The 19,206-nt window shown below is 39.8% G+C and overlaps 1 long non-coding RNA gene across 2 annotated transcripts; it reads left to right on the top strand.

The window, feature by feature from the left end:
* Positions 1-8,758: 8,758 nt before the first annotated feature.
* On the top strand, positions 8,759-16,593 carry LOC148186455 (uncharacterized). Of its 2 annotated transcripts, XR_015779694.1 has the most exons (4): positions 8,759-9,233; positions 9,327-9,402; positions 13,513-13,637; positions 13,821-16,593. It is a non-coding gene; the product is annotated as an uncharacterized LOC148186455 (long non-coding RNA). The 2 variants fall into 2 exon arrangements; XR_015779693.1 differs by lacking the exons at positions 13,513-13,637; positions 13,821-16,593 and adding an exon at positions 9,965-10,446.
* Positions 16,594-19,206: the final 2,613 nt, after the last annotated feature.

The raw sequence follows: 19,206 nt of genomic DNA, 5'->3' as shown, positions 1-19,206 counted from the left end.
GCTAACAAACAGTTGTTATTTTGTGCTTCATTAATACCAGCTGCTCGAGTAGGCTCAGTTGATCTCCATGTCAACACATATTACCAAGTCAATCTTGCAGCTTGACTACTTGCTGAGAAACCAATCATAATCGATCTCCTTGCCTCACCGTGGGCAAGAAAGAGACAGAAACACCCTGCAAGCTTGTCAAGTGCCAGAAACACTTCTTCAAAAAGACATCTTGATGACACGGTCCCTTGGCACTCTCTGGGCATTTGTCCATCACTTTGAACAGTAAATGAAAGTGCAACAGATGACATCAGTCATTATGAAAAGCCTGTCATGGCACCTCTCCACTGCAGCTCAGTATCAGCTCCACCTGATACTTCACAGGTGATGATGGAAATGCTGTAGTCGGTCTCCAGCTGGCAAACATGAGGAGAAGTTGTCGCCTGAGCTGAGCTGATAAATGACACATTAATGCACTGTATGCTTAAAAAGATACATCACTGTCTTTAACATTTGAAGTGAAAAACCCTCCTTGGTCAACAGTCACTAAATCATCTTATCAACAACTGCAGGATGAGTTCTGAAAAAGATCCAAAGCCTTGATTTGACATGTTGCAACAGGGGTATCTGAAAAACCTTCCTAGACATATAGGAATCTTAGAAATAATATTTGTATCTTACATGCAGTGTGATATTTCAATTAAAAACCACAACATTAACATCCAAATTCTCTATGAAGAGAACAATGTGTCAAGGTAACAGTGACAGAAAGGAAAGGTTTGACTCTAGAGATGGTATAACTTGATGACCTCTGGATGCAGGCACCTCTGTGGACCCAGTGGCTCAGTCTAAATCAGGATAGCCAAACAGAATGGGCAGTTTCATTTTTTCATATCAGTAGTGCTAGAGTCACCACTGGCCCAGAGGTCCTCCACAACTCCAGATGGCCGGTCTGTCCTTGAGTGGCAGAAGCATAAAAGTCAAAGAAGCAGCCCTCTGGAAAGGCTGCTCATTCAAATCTCTAGACAGGCTGAAGGTCTATGTGAGTGTGAATGAGAACACTAATTCAATTACCTCCTTAACGTATCATTTAGTAAGGCGCTATATACTCTCACCTGGTCTTGTATATCTGAACAGTGGTTAAAAAATGCCCAAGAGGCCCATCTGTGTAAAAGTCAACAGTGTTTAAAATTGTGCTGATGTTTAAAAAATAAAGGTTAACCCCCAGATTCCACTGGGCATGGTTGTGTTTCATTCAACAATATTAGGCTGCCAGAGCTGATCATTCTACAATGTTTACAATTCCATCAGATGCGCTGCAGTAGATGTCAGTTGCATCCCAGATGCAGCTCTCAGCGTTGGTCCACTGAACAAGGGCAAAGAATTTGGCTGAGACAGTGGGGACATGTCCCTACCAATATTAAAGTGCCTTTGTTCAAGTCGTCTGACCACTCAAAGTGCTTTCACAGTGCCTGTGGCATTCACCCATTCACACTTAAATTCACACACTGGTGGCCAAGGCTACCGAACCTGCCACCACAACACAAACTGATGGAACAGCAATCGGGAGCAATTTGGGATACAGTATCTTGCCAAAGGATATTTTGACATGCAGACTGGAAGAGTCAGGGACTGAACTGCTGACCTTCCATTTTGTGGATGACTTGATCTATCTCCTCAGCCAATCGCACAACAATTTTGATCAAAAACTAGCATAACCTCCCTTCTCAGTCATTGGCTAGTCATGAAGTAACAGATTTTTCAATGATAGGATTGGTTTTGCTGTTGCTAGACTGTAGCTAGTACTTCCAGCTCTGTAAATTAGATGTGAGAAGTGAGATCTGCAGCGTTAACAGTTAGTTTTAGTTTTCCACCTTAAGGATGTACTTTTTTTAACCTTAATTATTATATTCTTCCTTAAACAAGTGCCTATTTTAGCACAACCCATTCCTTTCCTAACCCAAACCAAGTCATCCAAGTCTTCCCGCTCATCAGACAGTCAAATCAGAAAGATTTCTGAAGGTCACTTACCAACAACACATTTTATCTTTTAATATATCTAAAATATTGGACCAAGTTAAGTTTTGACCTGATGGTTCTAGTGGAAGCTAAAGAATCATCAAAGTTATCGCAATTCATCTTTAGGGGGCAATTAATGTCGCTAAAAAGCAAATATGTCAACTTCATAAAAGTCATTATGAAACAATGGAACCATGAATGTCTATACAAATAGAATAACTTTGTGAAAACCTACCTACTAGTGACAGTAAAAAAAGGAAAAATGGATATCATGGATATCTTTGCAAAACTGAATGGCAGTACACCCATTACAGTAGTTCTTATAATAACTAGAATAAATTCAGACATTGTTTTAATGATACCTACCAGGGCTCCTTCCTGCTAACCTTTTTTTCCCTGCTTCCTTTTTTTTCTTTTCTCTGTCACCCCTGAATGTGACATGCTACCTGCCAATTAGATCTTGCTTCCCATCCAGTTGATAGGAGTGATGTAGAGATGCCGTGTGCTGGAGCAGAGCCCTTGGGCGATGGCTAGGGTAAAATATGAGTGTCTTGCCAATCCTGATGAAATGCTGGAGTCGCCCGTTACGCAGTGTGCCCTCTTCACGTCATATATCACCTAGCGCTGCCATATCTTCTCCGACAGGTTCAGTAAATCTCTCACTGTTTTTACTGTTTAAACTGTTACTCATTGCTTATCTTGAGTCATCCTCCTAAGGCAGGTTGTGGGAGAACATTGTGGACATCATGCTTGGCGCTGTTGGGCGCAGTGCTGAAGTGATGGAACTTAAATGACAGTATCAAATGTGTGATTTCACATGCCACCTTTTATTATTTCAAAATATGTAGATTTAAATGATGAAGCATTCCAAAGGTTGATTCAGAATGACTACTCATACACATCTCAAATGTATATGTTATTTTGTGCTGTCAACTCAGTCAGCTGTCTTTGTGTGAATAGCATGAAAATGAAGCTCTAGCCAAAGTTCAGTCTGGAGGATGATACTTTTGCATGTTTAGGTCTGTAATTAATTTCTCATACTATCCTGGTGTTTACCTTTTGCATGCATGCTTACTCATTTTTTGCTGTAATTGCTGGGAACTGTCAGTTGACATGACCTGTTTGAGCCAGTTCTCCTTTAGAACTCATCAAATACCTCCGCTTTATCAGTGCTTTTGGCGTAAAGTGCGTGATGCCAAAAAGCACCTTGCATATCCACATGAAACGTCACTGGACGGCAGCAGCTGAGAGAATGCAGGCGGACAGAACCGCTGGAATTGTTATTATACACGGATGGCACCTGTCGCATGCGCATGAAATGGGCAAGGACGATGTCAGGTTGAAATGTTGCCATGTGCTCATGTTTCTAAACATAACCATGTGCTGCATCATCCCACCATGTGCATTTGTTGACATCACAGTAGTGGCATCATGCGACGAGTTGGAATGAGAATGTGTTGGCTTTTTTGTCAGCTGATCACAATTGACCAATAGCACAATGACATACCTTATTTCTTACTGCTTCTTAGTTTGAAAATGGTTCTCATTCTGCCTGTAGTTTGTCATGTTGCACCCTCCACCTCCCCATCACTGCCTGTCTTCGTAGATTCATCAGTCTCATAAGCCATTAGTCTTAGAGTCATCAGCCAACACCACCACCAGTGCCTGGACTTCATGGGGAGATTTATTGTGCTGCTGCTCAGATACCCCTCGATTACTAAATCTCCCTCTGGAGTCTAACCAACAAACTCGTTTATCAAATCTTAATCATTACAACATCAAGTCATCAGACCCTCCTACAATAGAGAAGGCATGACTTCCCCTACTCTGCCTCCAATTGGCTTACACGGATAATCTTACCATAAGCCTAACCTACCTCTCTCCTCTGCTTAAATCTAAGCAACCCAACCAACAATGTCAATAAATGCTGGCCAATCAAAGATATAGCAGGGTGGGTTATACCTTTACTACAGAGACATAGTCCAATGTGTCATACTCTAAAAACCCCACCGCTGGAGAGGAATACTATCAGAACCACAATAGGAAACTGAAAGGATAAAAATCTAACAACATGCCTGTAGCTAGCTAAAAAAAAAAAAAAAAAAAAAAGATTTCAGAATGTCGAATCATTATTTTAGCTCATTATGTCTACCAGAGAGGAAAAGTAAATATCAATAAACTTAATTTTGTCGGTCTGTCTTAGTGTCCCTTCTCCTTACCTTGATTATCTTGGAGAAATGATCCAACTCAATGGCCAGTAATGATATACTTGATATTTACAGCTATTTGACTGAGTCATCAGGTAAGATAATCATTTGACCTGACAAAGATCATAACCAGGCATTACATTGCTTAATTTGTTTGCTGCAGTTTGTTTGGCCAAATTTAAAAAAAAAAGCTTGCTGCACATAAGGACTCTAAGTGTCAGGATCCTACAGTTTTTTCCATATCTTCCTGTGGATGCCTCACAACTTATTGCTTAAAACTGCTGTTTTTTGGTTCAGCAGATTGTAAAAACTAAATGACAAGAAAGCACCTTCATGCAATACAAACTCAATGGAAAGCAATGAATTGTTTTCCCCCTCTGGTGGAGGCGGGACTTAAATATGCTCTGTCTGTATAGTGGAAGATCCGATGACATTATTCTGTATAACAAAATAGCCATGACATTCTTTTTGGGAAAATGCTGTCGTAAAAACAGCCCTTTGCAGCAATGGTCATTTGTTTTTGGAATAATGGGCTGTTGTAAAAATGAGCTTTTGGTCCAATGGGATATTTTTCAGACAATGGGGGCTTCAGAATTAAGGGCCATTGGAGCAATGGGCAGTCCCCCAAATCATGACCAACTCACAAAGACCTGCTCCACCACACTGCTAGTGTTTAAAAACTTCGCTCCAAAACTCCAAGTCAATGAAAAATTACAACTTACATCTTTAACTAATCACAGTTGTTTACTACAGTATGTTGATGCAAATTTATACATGTCCGTTATATATACACAGACACAGTGTATGTTTAAGTGTGTATGTTGTCATGAGTGTGTATGTACAAGCTGGTGTCTGCGAGAAAAGAAAGTATCAGCAGGAGTAATCTAATTATCATGACACTAAGTGAAGGGCACAAAGGGATTATGGAGGTTAAGTACTGCATTCCATTAGTGGTCTGACATTTATCACCCCTATCAATTCATTATCTAATATTATCCCTGATATCAGATGAAAAGACCAACAAAATCTGCTGGAGTGTAAGATCCCAAAACTGTGCTGTGTTTTCAGTGTGTTGAATATAAGATGCTCGAATCCCCGAAATAGCCTCATTTTCGCACTCGCAACAATTCACTAACAGGATGCACTGCAGCAGGAGAAGCTGGGGATTAAGCTGAATTGTCACCAGGGTTTGTATCAGTGCATGATCCGGGTATGAGAGTCAGAGTGAGTGGGTGGAGAAAAAAAATGTAAGTCGCCCTCAGGTGCAGAGGGGTCTACTTAGCACATGAATAATGAAATGAAATAGCTGGTGATTTATTCTACAGTACACACAAGGTTTTGACAGAATGTCTTCAGACGTTGAATGTTTGTAAGTTGTGTGTTTTGACACCTCTGTACATTACTCACATGTTTGTGTGCACATCGTTGTCTGGATTCACCCGTCTGAGTGCATGCAACCGAATGTATGTTTAAGTGTGAACCCTGTGCGAGTTCCTGGTTGAGCTCATCATGGGGTGAGGGCTCTGTGTGGGCTGCTGTCACCTGTCCTCCATCATTCCTCCTCCCCTACCTGTCCCCGAATCTCACCGCTGTTTCATGTCATTCATTAATAGATGCCCCAGGGCCAACAATAGCTCACTACCGCCTTTTATTACTGTCACTTCACTCTCAGAGCCGTCAAGGTCAAATCTGCCTCACTGTCGTTCACCTGTCACACTCAGCGTGCTGACATTTGTGTTATGGGGAGCAAGGAGTGCGTGTGTCTTAAAAAGAGTAAGAGTATGAAAGAGAGAAAGAGACAGAATGACGGAGAGGAGAGGGAAGGGAAATAATAAAACGTCAGGAGGGCTGCCATGTGAACAGATGTAGTCTGTTCTCTGTCCTTGATTAACCGTGATGAGTATAGCTCCTGTGAGAATACAATATGTAAGTAAAAATATAAAGGCAATCTGTTTCCTGGGGAGATTTTTTAATCACAGGATCATTGGTTTTTGGAAAGAAGTGATTAGTTTTCCAAGACAGTTGAAGACTTAATAAAATTAAATGCTGCATCTGCCACACACTGAAGGAGAGGTATTCTATCTTTGATCAATCAGTTTCAATTTAATTCACTGCAGAATGCATTCTATGTACTAAAGAAAGAACTATACAATATGAAACATGGACAGGTTTTTTTTTTATAAAGCAATAAATAAAGGATAGCCTTTACTTACTTTACCTGTTTATTTGTGACATATATAAGGTGTATGAGTTGTAAAAAAAATGGCATGTGGCATGCTTCTGAGGCTTTGCTAAAACACTAGTGTGAAAAATAACATTAGAAAAAAGAAATATAAAAGAAAATGCAATATAAAAAGATATAAGAACAAAGTATATAAAAATAGTGTGCATATGCCACAAATATAAATGTCCAGTGTGTAGACATCTGTCAGCAGAGAAATGCTGTGTAATAGTCATAACTATGTTTCCATTAGTTTATAATCATCTGAAAATATTTTTTTGTGTGTTTTTGTTAGAGTGAGTTGCTAATATGTACATACATAGTCCACCATGTTATTCCACAGTAGCCCAGGATGGACATCTCAAACGCTGACTCTTGAAAGGGCCTTTTGTGTTTTTGTTTACGTTCTGCAACCTCAGATGCCACTAAATCCTAAAAACTGTGCCTTTTAAGAACCCTGACACACCAAGCCAAGTTGGCCGACAGTCACTGTCGGGCTGTCGCTATCATCGTCCTGGTTTTTATGGTGTTTCCTCCGCCATTAGCAATAGCCAGCCCTTGTCGGCTATTTCTTGGCCAATTTAGCATGCTGAATTTGCGTTGGAGACAGTGAAGCCCTAAATTACTCTGAGTGAAATTACTCTGATTGGCATTTCTCTGAGAAACTGAAGTGAGGAAGGCAAATAAAATGACTAAAGTCAAAAGGGCGTGAGATTGAAAAAAGTTTGTCTTTAGCAGAAAAAGGATGACAGCCGTTCTACCCAGCTTGGTTTCAGCAAGATGCTGGAAACATCAATAAGTCCAAACTTGTAGAACTAGTGTGGTATCATAATAAGGTGCTTCCTGATTGTGCCCGTTTGTCTGCATTTACTTAGTTCCACCCTTATTTTGTATTGTGGTATTTTATAACAACTATGGCTTTCAGTTTTATGCTTCACTCCATTCAGTACTAAAAAACTACAATGGCCAGTATGAGGAGCCTCTAACAATAGGATTGTGCACAGGTGTGTTACATACTGCCAATGATTGCTTGCGGTGCTTTTACCTTTCTGACTATCGCTGTTTCATGTATTCTCTGATGATGATGGATACATCAAAAGATCAAAATAAAGTGTTACACTGCAAAGATAAGTGTACAGAAATATTTTCTTCAAGCCACTGAGCTCTTTAGCATAAATGGTTCAAAACTGCTTGGTAGCACATGGTTAATATGCTTCGTCCTTTTAACATCTGGTTGTGTTGTTAATGTGCTAACTGGCTAATTAGCATTTTGATTCCACCCTGTCTTCTATTTTTAATACATATATAGACTACCACTGCCTACTGATATGGACATTGTTTTCTCTCATGAAGGTATGTGCTGACTGGCTGCTGACTGTAGTATTTGCAATGGGTTTTACAACAACTTTTTGGCCAAGACACGGACAACGTAAAGCAACGCAAAAGTCAGCCTTCATTGCCACGAGTTCCTTGATGTCAGTTTGGTGTATCTGGGCCTAAAAGCAAACTATACAACATGATTTTGCACATGCTTCATTAAGAAAATGCAATGTGCCCGTAGACATCTCTCCAGCTGTTGGTTTTGAAGTAAATATAATTGGCTTTAGACTGACTGTTTTAGTAAATGATGATCATTTGTGATCAATATGAGGTATCTGTTTTGCACATGACGGGAAATTCAGAATTGATCAAACTTCAGTGTATGTTCTCTCTTGATCATTTTTTATTTTTTTTTCTCTCTCAGCCCTTATTTGATGTGTAGAATGGGGATCATTACAATAAATCTGCAAATTGTTTTCTCCTTAAAACATGTTTCTGAGTAACAACAAAAAGCAATTTACTGTTCCAAATTGTTTCAAACATCTGGTATCCTATCAGTATCAGCATTACGTTAATAAACTCGGGTGGTTAGTGCTGTTTGGATTAAATAACTTTTTCCCCATTCATGCTGCAAAGCTCATTATCCTTGCTTACCACCATCTCTATTTTGAAGGCCCCATGACGAGTAGGTCTGAGAAAGAGCCTCTCTGTTGAATTCCATGCCAGGAACAGAAAAAAAATTACTTCTTTGGTGTTATGAGCATTTTGGGTTTGTATGAACAGAGAATAACTCTGTTGGTAGTGATTTTTGAGGTTGTCATGCTTTTTTGGAGGGCAGATTTGTTCTTCAGGCTGACTTTATTCCGTGTCTCGTGAACGGGGGAGTTAGCGGAGCAGACCGGAGTTATGCCTCAGGGGGGAAAGTATGACATCAAGCGTTAAAACTCAAAGTTGGTCAAACTGTTTGCATAGAACATCAGCAAATACTGCAAGAACTTTGGACTGAACTCGAGTTAGCAGGGAACTTGTACAATGTTCGGGACAGGCTGACAGTCAATTATCAGCATCTTTTTCTCCGCAGAGTTCCTTTTTGTATATACATCCTCAATTCCAATTCTGGACTTGAAAGGGAGACCATTTTTCCAGACAGTGATTTCCTCCAATATCTCGTCTCCCTGTGTCTCTGTGTGTGTTTTTAACAGGCAGACCCATGGGGTTACAGTCTTGCAAGCTTTGCAACTCCTGCCTGCAAAGTAGGGAGGAATGCAGACCGGCTGGTGGCTGTTCGTGTGTGTGTGACGACTGGAGATATTGCTCTGAACACTGCTGTGACATCTGCTGCCAGATGTGTGTGGACGTGTTCTCTGGCTTGTGTTCAGGAGACTGCAGCTACACCTTCTGTACCCTCTGCCTCAGCCTGGCACAGAACTGTGTCTCATTTTTTACCACCCAACAAACTGAAACATCAGAGGCACAGTGTAAGTCTACTGTTCATAATGCAGCTATTATGCTTATTACCCATGCATATACCTCAGCTGAACTAAATTTAACCTGAATGTTTTTTGTTTTAGAGGCTCCAAAACAGCATGAGTGAACGTCAGACAGACTTGACCAAACCCGAAAGATGCACTGATGTAAGAACACCAGGTAAATTAAATTTAGCTACACAGTATTTGTTTTGTTACCTCCAGAGTCTTGACATATGCTGAGGGATTTAATGCAACTGAGTCCTTTGTTTCAGCAAAGACAAAATTAATGCCAATTTCAGCTGCACTGTAACTAAATGAGAAGATTTTTCATTTGAACTATTTAATCCACAATGACCTCTAAAATTCCTGCCAAGAGTACTATGGAATAGATCCAGCCATTTGTATTGTTCGCTTCAAAGTGTGTTTCAGTGATAGTATAAGTGCATTTCAGTGGTAAAGAGCTCTTTGATCCCAGGACACGCTGACAATAACAGAAGTCTCAACGCATCTAAATAGAAAACAATATTCACTTTCTATCTTACAAGTCAAAACAGGCATGTGTGTATAAGTCATTTTAAGTTATCTTGAGTTGACCTGTCGGTGGTGAATCTAAGTTTCAACAAACGTGATTTTAAACCTGTAAAACTTTGCCATGTGGACGTTTTTGTCTCATTTGCATTAGGTGCAAAATTGTTTTTGGTCTGATGGTGTGCCTGTTTTTTTTCTCATACTTTTGGCAGAGAGAAAACTGCATCTTGTTTGGTCTTGAAGTGCCCAAAAGCCTGCAGAAAGATTTTCTCGATGAGGATATAGAGAAAATGGAATGAAAAGGAAAAAAAAACAAATACTTGGTTGGGAAACCTGGAATAGCACCCATTGCAGTAAAAGGAAGATAACTCAAACGTTAAGATTACCACAGTGAACAGAAAATAAATCTGATCTGTAATATTCATGACTGTGAGTCTGTGATGGAAAATATTGCCATGAGCTGTCCACTATTATGCTTCTTAATTACATGACTGGTTAAAAAAGCTGTGAAGGACAATCATACTGCAAAGGGCATTAGGGTGAGACATGAGTGAAGGCTTAGCAGTTGTATAAACGGTTTTGAGTCACCAAATGCAGAGAGTTTAGAAATGTCGGGGACATTGTGAAAGAAGAAAACATATTTTGAGTGCAGTAAGTGTATTTTCGGAAGAGGAGAGACAGCCATGAAATTGAGCTGCCAGTGTGGAGGTGGAGTACTTAGGTTCAGAATGGGAAAGGTCATGACCAGAACCATTAAAAAAGCAGAATGAAAATCTCTCTGGATTTCTAGAGAAAAAAATGATGGTCTGAAGGGTGTTTGTGTTAATTGAGAACAATTTTCCACGTGAAAAGAGTAGTGCTGTGGTCTGAGAAAGGGATGCAGAGGGCAGTGGGATCGAGTGTATGTGAAGCTGCAGGGCAGACAGAGCCAGGGTGTGACCCTCTACAGGGGCATGACAAAGAAGACATGCTATGTGGTGTTAAAGCTGTAATTGGTAACTTGTGTTTTAAAAAAAAGTAAGTTTTGTCTTATTTGCTGAAACTGTCACTATATTCACACGGCATTAATTGATACAGATCATTGGTGAAAAAAAAATCATATACCTCTGCTTACCAGCCCGTATTCTCATTCTGAAGTCCATCTGAATACCACTGCTTTGTCAGTGATTTTGGCGTAACCTTTTGCGATGTTATGATATGTTGCTGGAACAGTTTGCTATACAGACAGGTGGTGTTAGTTGATAATACGGACGGACAGAACTGCTGTGACCATATGATACACTCTTGAATGGTGTCAGGTTGAAACGCTGCTTGGAAAGACATAATAAGATAAGAGGCTGGAAGGTCCCTATAGGCTGGGAGGGAGAGGTGGTGGATGGGTCCAAATAAACCTGGACTTTCATGCAGGAGCCCAGTGTGAATAGAGCCAAACCATGATGTTTTTTTTGTTTTTTTGCTAAACCTAATATAAAAATAATATAACCATAATATGTAGGCGCAAAAGTCCAATGACAAAGCGGCGATATGTGACAAAATGGGATGAGAACATGTCGTCCTTACCGCATGTGAGTGAAAACCCACCAGAGCTGAGGAGTCTCTAACGCAGCTGTCAATCACGTCAATCACTGCTTCTGAACTGAGATTCTGTTCCACATTGCCTATTTATGCCTCAGCGTTTTCAGAAACATATTTTAGTGTACTGTTTAGCTTTAAAATGAGAAAGCTGGCCCAGCCAGTAGCCAACTCACAAACTTTGTAAATTACAGCTGAACAGTACACTAAAAGAAGGTGAAAAATAGGCAGTAGAGCAGACAGAATCTGGATTCATATTTGATCAGCACTGCCTGGTTTGACCACAGTGATTGACAGGATTGACAGCTGTGTTAGAGACTCCTCAGCTCTAACTGGGTGTTTTTGGTGCATTGTAGTAGATTCTAGTCAATGCTATTAGAATCATTGAGAAGAGAAGGAGGAGCTTTTCTTTAACAAATAATCTTCTCATACGTCTTTCAGAATGAAGTGGCAGTTTCATCAAATATGAAACAGATTTTTTAATAAAGTTACCAACTTTAGCTTTAAGTGAATAAGCTTTAGTCCAAACATCAAAAGCAAGCTGCTTTTTAAGTGTGCATGAATACTGAAGCCAACAAGCACTAAAAGGTTTATCTATTGATGTATTAACAGGTGCAACACACACTGATATATGTTCTAGGCATTCAGTAGAATTAGCAATCATAAATTATAGCATGCAATATGGAATCACCAATGTATAAATCAAGTAAGTGATACAGTATATGTAAAACAAGACATGCATTTAACTGGATTAATGTATTAATAAAACAAAGAATACAGTGAACAACACATGTAATTACAGCAGTAGTAGAAAGAACAGTCAGCATTGACAGGTCAATGAGAAATGATGAGCATATGGTAGGTTAATTAAAGAGAGAGCATATTGGAGCTGCAAGGCAATGTAACAAGGGCAGATTCGAAAAGTGAGTGTAGTGTTGGTTGATATGATGGAGATCAAAAAGATGGATGCAGTGGACATGAATCAAACTTCAGTCTCCCAGGTACCATTTGAGAAATCTATCATTTTAATTTACACCATAAATATTTCATTTTTACATTTATTTGATGATATTCTTTGATACTAAACTAAACTAAACTAATATTTATGTTGTGTGGTGGAGCATTGTGTCTCCAGGAGAACGTAAGCTATGTTTGGCTTAGTTTGGTCGAGTGCCACCTGTATGCTGTGACTGAAAAGACAGTTGTAATCCATGCACCCCCTGGAGGCCTGGGGTCATAGTACATGGGTGGATTATGAGAAAATGGGCCTAAACTTTAAAAGGACCCACCATCTCTCCTACATAGGAGCAACACACACAAACTTGGTGGAAGTCTTTCTTCTTTTTTTTTTTTTTTTTTTGGTTTAGTCATTATGCGTCTGCTGCAATTTTGTGTATTTTTACTCATTTTGTGTCTCTGTAGACATTTAGCGTATTCTCTAGACATTCTGTGTCCCTTTGTAGTCATTTTGTTTTTCTTGAAGGTCCTTTAGTATTTCTTTAAGGTCATTTCATGTCTTTGTGGTCATTGTGTGTATTTATTGTCATTATGTGCCTCTTTGTTGTCAATTTGTGTCTCTTTGAGATCGTTTGTCTCTTTGTTGTCATGTTGTGTATTTTTTAGGCCATTATGTGTCTCTGTGGGGTCATTATGTGTTTAAATTCACCGACTCACCTGGAACACAACCGTCACCAATCCAGGGCAACAACAACAACATAACTTCAGCCTCAACAATGACCATAGAGTGAATAATAACTGAATATAAGATTAATTGCATTAGTTTTAGATTTTATTAGACTATACACCAGTACCTAATAAAATAATGACTCAATAACTAAATAGTAACTAATTGAACAAAGTCAGTCAAAGTCATTTATCAGTTAGTGCCCCTGATCAGGCTGCTCTGTCATACAGATGGTACATTTAGTATTCAAGCATTCTGCACTACATCAGCACATTCAAATGCCCATGTTGTCTTCACAAAATAATGGCTGTTTTCCACAGGCAAAAAACACCTTAAACATAGACAGTTTTAACTTGCACACAATAACAGCGGCAGCTATGGAAATAGAGCTAGTTTGACCCACAACATAACCTGCAGACAACAGCATGGTCAGTGAAATCTTGATAACTTCCAGATTGATTGACAAGTGAGTTTTGAAGAGTGTCTGGCTGCTTCTTTCCACAGCGACTGTGGAGCCCAGCTATCTGCTGCTGTCTAATGAGGATGGAGATGAGAAGCACTCAGTCTCTGACAACGTGTGAAGAGAGCTTGTCTGCAGTGTGGCGGTGTGTGCATACACATGTGGATTTGTAAGTTCAAATAGTTCATAAAAATCTTTTGTGTGTGAAGCCAAATAATGGATAATAATAGGGTATTGCAGAACAGAATCTATGAAGTTTTAAACCAAGTCATAAATAATGTATAAAGATGATATTATGCTGATGGACTGCCAGAGGTATTACAAGTTGTATTTGTATGTTTTCTATTTTCAGAACAATAAGCTCAGGCTTATCACAGCTATCATGGCCAAGCAAAAGCTCTGTGAGCAAAACAAGCGTTCCAGGGTCACACCCACGTGACGGGAGAGACTGTACCCTGCTTAACCCTCGTGTCGCCACCTTTCCAGCCCAATGCTGCACCTCATTTCATGTGGATGGATTTTATCCCTGAGTATCTGGATGTTTGGTTACAAAAAACACAACTACTTTATCTGTGTTTTCCAGTACAGGATTCTTTAAGAGACAAACAGGATTCCCTGACATCAACCAGGCGAAAGCATTGCACTTTTCACATTTGGAAGATTAAACTCAAGTGCTGAAATGGCCTCATCCCGGCATACAAGCAGTACTTCAAAGCACTCGTTAGATGTCTGCAAGATTGTTTTGCACTTTGAGGCAAACAAAAATATAATTTGGTTGCGTGCACAGTGTACAATCTGATATCTGTTTGTGAGATAAGGGCGCCCGAGGACACAAGGTGCTATTTGCTTCCACTGAATTAGACCTTTTTTATTATCTTCCATGAAATTGCAAGTTTATGGAAATTTTAATGATTGAGAGAGCCATGTCCCCGTATCAAAAGACGCTCGGAATGAGGTCTTACGAGGAAAATCTAACAGAGAGAGTGTGATGGGCTGCATTGTGTTCCCCGACTGTACCCATCTCTGCTGCTGTTTTCTCCTCCTCTCAGTCCCCCTGGACTCGGCAGTGCATTCAGTCAGATTCAAATTCAGATCCCTCTCAAACTCAGAGGATACGCGTGGCCTAGTTCACTCCTTGATTGACCTAATCCTCTCAAAAGTTTGTGTGTCTATATTTATAATAGCTGCAGTAAATCCTGTGAGTCCAAAACAATTTGCACCTTAATTGAGCAACTACGTTTGGTTTTATTGCATTGATTTTTCTGCTTATTGCTTGAAATATCTAAAGTGTAGAGGATTGAAATTGTGAAGTTTTGATTTAATCTCAAAAGGCTAGAAGGAGCTCTGGTGTGAATTGAAATACTGTCCACAAATGTTGCATTAAGATGAATGAAGATCAGGTATAATTGGACAACAATCAGTAAACACTGCTAGGTATGTTGGGTAGGCTTTTTGACATTGAGTATGTGTCCCCTTTTCCCCTTCTGCTGTTCAGAGGACACTCTTCTTAGCCTATTTATTACTGAATACAGATGATGGTGCTGACTGAGTGTTAGTTTTATATGTGCTCTTCAATATTATTTTAGACAAAAATAGACTGCGCAATGTAACACTTTTCCACCTGAGTTGTGTCAGCGAGTCAATCTCACCATTAAATATTGAACAAGACTACTGAGAAAACTCTGACATTGTGGACACTATAAAAATTTACTTTGACGATATCATATACAACATAACGTTACGATAGTTAAAAATCTCTGTAACGCTGCATGCAAGGGAATGACTTACTATTTTTAGCCCTGAAGCTAACATTAGCCATCCTCTCGCTCAAACAAGGGCTCCAGTGTGATCATATCCCTTTCATAGGCTTTGTAATCCAGCCTTGAACTGCAGTGTCCTTTTGGAGATTTAGTGAAATAAATCCAGAATGATAAATCTGACACTAAATGTCTTCTGATTATTTATCCACTTTTCCAATTAAAAATGATAATGGAAAAATGTTTAGCTTTGGGTAACGCTGCACTCGTCAGTGAAACCAGCCATCCAAACACAGTGGAGAAGGGGCAGGACTGAGAACAAATGCAAATGCTGACATCAACAACTGCCTTTTTCAGCCAGAAAAAGAAAGGCTTTGGTGGACACATGGCCTTATTAAAGTAACAACAATTGTCCAACCAATAAGAGTTTGATCAGACAAGAGCACATCACCCAACCAATAGACCATTCGAACAGAAGTTAACAACCCTGTGTTGCTTTGCTAGAGTCTTTGACAATCCAAATCTACCAGTAAAGAAGCTAGACAATGCCCTGCTCTGGACAAGAGCTGCAGCCAAATGTATTTTAACCATCTAAAAAATGTTGAATTGTTCACTGTATTTGAAATATCACCACTTTAACTTCATCAATAAGTGATCAAGGCAGTGATACCAGCCTGATCTCATGCCAAAGTCGTTAAATACTGCTGCTTTTGCAGTGCGTAAAATCCAGATGGCAAAAGCCGCCTTTTCGCATCAATACGGCGTCAGCTGAGAATGTGGCCAGACAGAGCCATTTGCATTATTGTTATACTGAATGGCACCTGATGCGGCAATATGATATGTAGATAGTTGGCATCAGTTGAGGATATGGCTGGACGGAACCTGCCAGTAACAAACCTGGACTTTCATGCGGGAGTAGGGTGTTTTCTTCCCATCTGAATGTGATGATTTTTCTTTTTCCATGTGCCCTTTTGCCTAAACTTGACCATCCCTACCCTTGTTGCCTACTCCTAACCATCAGTGCTAGCATGTGCTTTTGATAACGTCCCAGGGTTTATTGCCATGTGCTTGCATAGTCTAAACATAAAAATTTGCAGCGTCATCCCACCTTGTGCCTTTGTTGAAATCACAGTAGCGCTATCCCAGAACATAAATAGCAGACACAGAGGAATACCTAAAACTAATATGCAAATGTGGAAGTCCACTGCAAAGCGGCAATATGTGATGACTTGGGATGAGAATATGTTGGTGTTACACCAGTAAGTCCCCTGTCATAAAATTACTGTTTTTTTTCAATGAAGTCAGGTGGCTTTGAGATAAGGGCTTACAAAATAAATAAAGTGCAGGCTACACTAATACTGATATTGATTTTTTTTTTATGCACGTAGCATATCTGAGTTAACAGTTAATGGGAAAGTTGACAGAGGGTCTGCCATGCTGCAAGGTCTTCAACTGTTAGGAGGACCTAGGAGGGGCTAATGCTGCCAAAAAGTCTGTAATATTTTGCCTAAGAAAAGAGCACTTTGTGAATGTATGTATGCATGTATTTTTTTTAAACTGGGTTGAGTCTTGTTCTTATACAGTGTGGACTTTTACAAATCAATGACATCATTATCTTTAAATACTCCCGTCTTATGGGGCTTGTCTTGAAAGATGTGCTCATTTACAACCAACACAATATGGGCACACACCATGGTAACAGTAATAGAAAGTCAGGGTGAGGCCCCCAAATGACTGCGGATCTACCTCAAAAATGTGTAGTTAGAAGAACAAAATTTAAGATCTTGTGAGGATTTTTTTCCCACCTTTGCTGTCTTTCATCTTCTTCCCTCCTTCTTATCTCTTTGTGGCTGAGTGCATTTCTCTCACCTCGCCCGCTGTCTGTGTTCTCTTCTCATGAATTGCATTGCTTTTACTGAATGTCTTCTGGTTAGGTGTGGAGAAAGGCATTGTGTGCTGCTGTCACTCAACTAGATTACAGCTCTGGAGGATCCTTATTGCTCACCCTCCAAAAATAAGTAGATGCCTCCTGACTTTGCTGGCCAGAAATATCTGAGGATGTCTGTTTTTCCCATTTTCGGAGGTTGTGTTACAGAAAACCCAACATGAAAGACAGAATTGGATGACTAAATCTGAATTTGATTCAACAAAGCTGCTATCAACGAATCCTTGAACACTTTGTAACCCTGTAGATGCAAAGATCTATGAAAGCAGTAGACACGTGTTATTCAAACCTTTAATCCCTTTTCATTTTATTTGTTTTGCAGCTATGTATTTTTTCAACACCAGTTCTTCGTTCACCTGTCAACATTCCCACTGAGCTGTCAGCCTAGTTAGCTGTGGCCTTGTGAGCTTTATAGTGTTTTGATGGCTAAGAGACGCCTATTACTGCTGTGAGAGGTTTTGCCTCATCATTAGCACTATGGACACACAATGCTTTCTGCGTAGAAAGTCTCAACAGACACAGAGCTCATTGCTCCTCATCTTTCCAAATCAAACCTGCTGGCCGTCACAAAGCACAGTCAGAAAAAAACAGCATGCAGCTTCTTGAAGTGCCTTTCTCTTTTGACTCCTTAAATTGTTTAGACCTTTTAAAAGTCTGGACTGGCAACTTTTAACATTAGTGATTCTTTGGAGCATAGCTTCACCTGGTACACTCCATTATGATATGAAGCATGCATTGGCTTTTAAAGTAAAAAAAAAAGAAAAAAAGAAAAAAAGGCAATGATGTGTGTCCAATCTCAGATAGGAGAGAGTTGGGGTGGTTTGGTGCATGGTCCGTCTATTTTTGCCCTCCTGCTGCGTGTCAGGTTTTGAGATTCTGGAGCTGTGCAGGTGAGACCTGCTGAAGATGGGCAAGGACAGTCAGGAGGGCTGCAATTTGGGGAGGTGGGGGGGCAATTAGTTTTTTTGGTTGGAATTGGATTTTATTTTTGTCTACTCTGAGACCTCCATCTTATCCTGCAACCCAGTCCTCCCACTCAATTTCCATCTTGCCGTGCGAAAATTGGAGTGATATAAAGATGTGAGTTTGAGATGGAGAAGACAGTCAGGGATGGTGAAAAAAGGAGGGCAGGGGAATGGCAAAAGATGCAGACAGCGAGATATAGGGGATAGGAGAGAGTGAGATGGAGGGCGGACAAGGTGGCAGCACACAGATTTCGGTATTTCCAGTGCACAGCAGCAAATGTCTTGACCAGATTTCTCATGATAGCTTTTACTCATGTGGAGAAACAAACTATGTAGCTATCACACCCCAGTAAATTATTTTCTTTAAACTGTTTCCTTCTAGCATCAAACTGCTGAAAAGTAATGCATCAGAAACCAGCAGTTTATAAATGGTATACAGGGTTTTTAGAAAAAAAAATCATTTAAATAATAATATGAAAAATCATGTATCTAATATTTGTTTGGCCACTTAGTATTCAAATCGTGGGTGAAATGAAACAAAGCCAGTCCTGCCCACTCTCCTCTCAGGTGGAAAGACAGAGACACTCATACATACATATACATATAAATAGTGACAGAGACATTGCTCATCTTGGATGCATTACACATTATCGTTTGATAACAGGGCGGTCAAACAGAATCTCTGTACTTCAAATGCATTCCAAATCCTCTTTTTGTCGAGTCTACAATGGAAAGTATTTAACAGATTCACCAGCATGCATAAAAAGAGGAGAAAATCATTAGCTAAAAGTAAAGAGAGAAATCAATGAATAGAAAAAGGCTCTAATAGCAATGGTGGGACGGGTTGTGTTCAGTCAGTTTGCATTCATAATGTATAGGTCGACAGGCCATTAGACAGCGTTAAAAGGGAATCAGAGCCTGGCCTTCCTCCAAAGCCATTAGGCAATGGGGTCAGACTGAAGACAAACTGGTAATTGACTAATAGATTCAGGTAAATTGCAGGTAAGTTGTTGGTCCCTGGGGGGAACAACAATTTTGTTAATTGCATTTTTAAAAGTGGGTGAGGGAATT

The sequence above is a fragment of the Plectropomus leopardus genome, chromosome 18 (genome assembly GCF_026936395.1).
Source record: "Plectropomus leopardus strain MGB_pleo_1.0 chromosome 18, ASM2693639v1, whole genome shotgun sequence".
NCBI lineage: Eukaryota > Metazoa > Chordata > Actinopteri > Perciformes > Serranidae > Plectropomus > Plectropomus leopardus.
This window is presented reverse-complemented; position numbering and strand designations above follow the sequence as displayed.